At 37.8% G+C, this 5,766-nt stretch overlaps 1 protein-coding gene across 2 annotated transcripts in view; it reads left to right on the plus strand.

The window, feature by feature from the left end:
- The window catches only part of LOC115220986 (contactin-2), a 159,819-nt gene that overhangs the window by 22,132 nt on the left and 131,921 nt on the right, over nt 1–5,766 (plus strand). The window lies entirely within an intron of this gene.

The following is a 5,766-nucleotide window of genomic DNA, read 5'->3' on the forward strand; positions in this document are numbered from 1 at the left end:
ATAGTTATATAAATATTTTGTTTCATGCCCAGACTATTATATTTAATATATCTGATATGTTTATCCGCATAATTGTCTATACATTGGGCGTGCCTCTGTGTGTGTGTGTGTGTGTGAGTGCAGCAACGTATGTAAACAAACATTTCTTGCTTTTAGAAGCATCGAATGTGTATTGTATCATGCAGACAAAAAAGTAATATGTCGAATGCAGTATAGCCATGATCACAGCAGACAAGTTGGGTGTTGAACCCTTATATAGCGGAAACGGTTGTTTGCGTATTCTGACAACGTTTTCCGTCATATATATATATATATATATATATATATATTATAATATATATATATATATATAATATAATATATATATATATATATATATATATATATATATGTATAAAATTTAATATTGAGGGTGATAAATTGAATATTAATTTAACATGATCTGGAGGGGCTATATCTTGGAAATCCGTCGGCCAATGGTTTCCCTTCATGGCAGAATTAATAGTCCAGATTATTTAAGCATTTTATCTGATCAAATTCATCCTATGGTTGCGGAACTATGTATGGAAGATGAGGCAGCACTTCCCATTCGAGTTCTTAAATCGCGACTTTGGTCATATTGGCAATGTGAGGACGGGCGTTGTCGTATTGCAGAAGGACGCCATTTCGCCTATTCCGTCTTTCTTGCTGAAATCCTTCGGTGCAGTTGTTGAACGTAGAACTCCGCATTGAGTGTTTGGTTGGGTTCAAGCAGTTCGTATTGAATTAGGCCTACCCAGTCCCATCATGCACACAACATTATCTTTCGAGGATGGAGCTCTTGTTTTGTTCGTGAGTCGCGTATTTGTCGGGGCTGAGTTATTCCTTTCGCTGCTTTATATTGACGCAAAAGCACCATTTTTCATCGCCAGTGACAATGAGTTAAAGAAATCGCTGTTTGTGACCATGTGTTGAGCGATGTCGAGCAAGCAAACTGGTGACGATTGTGGAGCGTTGATATTTGTTTTCGCTCAAAGTGTGTGGCACCCAAGCGCCGAGTTTCTGAACCTTACCCCCAAACACCGTGTTTTGATCGCAATCCATCTGCTCCGCCAATTCTCTGGTCGTTTGACGTGAATTTTCGTGGAGAAGTTGATTCAATCGCTCTTCTTGAGGTCAAAATTTCCATTTTTGAAGTGCGAAAACCCAATGGTGGCTGGTACTTTGAGGCATTGCCCTTTCTCCATGCGCAGCACAAATCTCACAAGTAGCTTCGGCGGCCTTAACACCTCGATTAAATGTAAAAAACAAATGCTCTCGAAAGTGCTCAGTTTTGTCCACTTGATATTCCGTTTTAATGATCGGGAAATACAAAAAAATCAATAAAATTAAAAACTCAAAACACGCTGTTTTGTAGAGCAAAACATTCTCTTTTAAATAACATAAAAAATTTTGCCAATGCATTTTATTTCTGCCTGCATTTTTAAATTTAAAAAAAAAACGCTCATGAATTATTCCTCAACCCAATATAATTTTCACTTTAACCGTTTTTAAATTCAGCGCATTATCTCAACGGAAATCTTGTGACCTGACAAGGCGAGATGAGTTTAACCTAGGCGTGGTGAAAGCCACTGATGAACGTTAAGATGCGTTAAGCATCAGAACGCGAAATCATCGTTGATCTGGATGTATCTGCGACCATAGGGAGCCTGTCTCTCTTGTCAGCTTATTAAGATATCGCTTTCGTTGGCTTTTGAGTTGTTTGTTTTGACTCTTATTTCTAGCAATGCTGATGCCGTTCACTTTAGTGACGTATATATTTTTGCCTTTAGGTTGTAAAATTACGAATTAGCCACCCATAACATTATATATATATATGGTGTGTGTGTGTGTGTGTAAGGAGGGGAAAAGGGGTAATACGAAAGCTTGTGACAATGCGACAAGTTTAACAAAACCTTTATATTTTAAGCGTAAAGGTTCATCCTCGGAGAAATGTCTAGTGACGCAGGTTCTCTTAACCCTTTGAAATCCCTCAACGTTAAGCTAGCAACAGCAGTCTCTCTCTGAATGTTAGTGCAATCGAATCTCTAAGCGTTGTCGTAAACAAACTTCCAACTGTTGCTATAGGCCACTCGCCATTTGTTGGATGATATGACCTAGTTATGTTAGTAGTAACAGCAGTCGGTCTCCAAATGTTGCCAGGTGTAGGCCGCTGGTTGTTTGCGACGTATACTCTTCTTCGATATTATAATGCTTGCAGCGAACTATGACGCTCATATATAGGTGTGTGTGTGTGTATTATCTATTTATATATGTGTGTGTGTAGATTATATATGTGTGTGTGTGCGTATTATCTATCTATATATATCTGTGTGTGTGTTTGTGTCTAGCTAGTTAGATAGATAGGTAGATAGATAGATGGATAGATAGATAGATAGATAGATAGATAGGTAGATAGATAGATAGATAGATAGATAGATAGATAGATAGATAGATAGATAGATAGATAGATAGATAGATAGATAGATAGATAGATAGATAGATAGATTGACAGACAGACACAAACATACGCATATATACATTCACTCACACACGTGTATATACATTAGAAAACGTAACCAACGTGGAATGTTGGCGATTTTTTCGCCTTCTTCCTTTTGGGTGTAGGGTGGCTTTCTTATGTCTCCTGCTTCCGAAGAAGAGTTTTGCTCGAAACTTAAAACAACCACTCTTTCTTTCCTTCTCTGAACATCTTATTAATATTTGCATATACTAAGTCCTTGCGTTGTTTTCCCTTGTCTTTTTTTCTCCGTTTTTTTATTGGGTACGCACGCACACACACACACACACACACACACACACGTATATCTTTTGTATATATATAAACTTACTTGGAAATGGATGCGTGGCGTCATTAAATAATAATATAAATTTATAATATATATATATATATATATATATATATATATATATATATATATATATATATATAGATAATAGATAGATAGATAGATAGATAGAGATAGATAGATAGATAGATAGATAGATAGATAGATAGATAGATAGATATATGGATATAGATATAGATATAGATATAGATATAGATATAGATATATATATAAATATATAATTTTAAAAAACTGAGAAAAAAGACAGAAAAAATAACAACACGAGGATTTGGTACACACAGACACAGACACAGACCACACCCACACACGCACACACACCACACACACACACACACCACACTATATATATATATATGTGTGTGTGTATGTGTGTGTGTGTGTGTGTGTGTGTGTGTGTGTGTGTGTGTGTGTGCCTACAGCTGATCTTACAATCTATAGAATTTGGTCTATTCACTAAGCTACTTTTCTTTCTCCTCTTAAGACGGTTACAAAACCAGTGATTGTGGGAGCAGTAAAGGAACTAAAAATTAGTTGAGAATGACCCCATGGATTACCATTCATGCAGGAAGCGCAAAAGATAGTATTAAGCGTTAACTGCAAACGTAAACAGTCTGTATATGAAAAGAAAAAAATGATGGCAGAGGACTGATTAATATAGACCATTGTATAAGGAGTGAAAGGAAAACGCTTGCCGAGTATTTGATAAATGGTGACGAAGATCTGTAGCAATATAGCGAGATCCATATTATTATTGACAATCTTAAATGCTATAGGTAATACGATGGTGGTAATGATAATCACTCTGGTTATGGAGGTGATACAATGCGAGCACGTTATATATATATATATTTATGTACATACATGTTCCCGTGTATATACAAATAAAGAGAGGAAGCGAGAGATGGGAGCTCAATAACAACTCTCGTGGGAACCCACGATCGACTCATGAAATCATGATGCAACTCGACGAGGAAGGAAAGAATATCGGCGAGAATGAAGCTATAACCGATCATGGTGAAGGTTTCCCGCCCGGCATGTCCGAAACCGCCCGCATTAGGGGCAGTGATCTGGCCTCGAACGGTCGTTATGCCACAGCAAATCACATACTCGGTATGCGCAAAAACAGGCGTAAATGAACGTAGGAAATGTACGATACACTTATTGAACATCATGAAAGAGCAAAGCTGAAAAAAGTCACGGAGTAGGCCGACGTACCTTGAAACTTTGGATGGAAAGGACTAAAATAAACTAATGAACAAAGTGAGAGTGATTAAGAGAAAGGGTTACTTAACTGGGGTAGAAATATCTCGGATTATTGAGAGTCTGAGAGACCCTGCGGATGGGCTACAAAGGATGTTCGAATTGAAAACAGAGAGGTAAGAGTTGAAAGCAGAGAGAAGAGTAGACAGAAGGAAAGGTAATGAGGCTGGTAAGGGTGAGGAACATTATACAGTAAACCCCGATACTGTGGTGGGTGGACATGCAGGGAAAAGTGAACCAACTAGTCAATGAATTGCTTGAAATTCAAAGAGGTCTTGCTGACTTGATGAATGTTCCAGACGAAAAAAGTCCCCATGAATGAGAAAGGTAGATAGGAATATGATAAATAGAGTAACACGAAAGATAAATACTATGATACCATACATCCAGACGGAGGACATAACACAAACAAGGATTCTTCTGCGGGCTATTGCGTTACTTGTTTTGGAGAAATTACAACTTAAGAGAATAAAAAATTGTGGAGCAAAAGAATCATGGTGGAAACGACGCATTGAAAGAGACATAATGTGGGCAAAGCAAGATCTAGGAGAAATTGAGCAATGGTTAAGGGGAAACTGGAAAAAGGGGTAAAATACCAACCGAGAAAAATGAGAGAGGAAATATAAAATACGGAAGAACGGGTTTTTTGCAGTAATAGAGCAGTTAAAACAGAGGATCATGGCAAAGAGCCAGAATATCAGAAGATTTGTGAATAGAAATAAGCAGTTTGAGAACACATTGTTCAAAAATAATCCGAAGCAATTCTTCCGAACGTTGGAAGGTGACAAGGGGGAAAATGTTGCGCTTGATGCAAATGAAGCCAAAGAGTTGTGGAGCGGATTATGGGGAAATAATGTGGTGCATAAAAAGGATGCAATATGGATAGGAGTTGTCAAGACAGAATTACAAGGAGGAAAGAAAGAAAGGAATATTGTCATAAGCACGGGTAACGTGAAAGAGCAAGGGGGTAAAGTATCTAACTAGAAAGCCCTCGGACCAGATGGGATTCATGGCTTCTGGGTGAAGAGATGCCACGCGGTGTATGAAAGACTAGCAGCACAATTGAATGAGTGTGTCCAGAAAAGTACAGTCCCTGCGTGGATGGTGACTGGGAGGACAACAGTTATAATGGAAGATAAAAAGGTGAATATTGTGGGAAACTACCGTTCCATAGCATGCCTAAAGATAATCTGAAAGATACTGGAATGTGTGCGGCAAAGACATACACTTTCCTGGCACATGAAGAAATACTACCAAGGGAACAAAAAGGATGTAGTAAGAATTATCAGAGTACCAAGGATCACTTGGTCATCGATAAAACAGTTTCGAGGCATCATAAAAAGCATAATACAAACATGTCTATGGCTTGGATTGACTTTAAGAAGGGACATGATATGATGCCTCATTCTTGGATCGTTGAATGCCTGCAGATATTTGGTGTTGCTGACAACATCACGAATTTTCTGATACTTAGCATGAAAGTGTAGAAAACCAAATTGTACTCAAGTGATGTATTCCTTGGAGAAGTTAATATTAAAAGGGGAATCTTCCAAGGTGACTCGTTTTCTCCGTTCCTATTTGTAATTGCACAAATACCCATAACAATGACACTTAGGAA

Source organism: Octopus sinensis, linkage group LG17 (genome assembly GCF_006345805.1).
Source record: "Octopus sinensis linkage group LG17, ASM634580v1, whole genome shotgun sequence".
Lineage (NCBI taxonomy): Eukaryota > Metazoa > Mollusca > Cephalopoda > Octopoda > Octopodidae > Octopus > Octopus sinensis.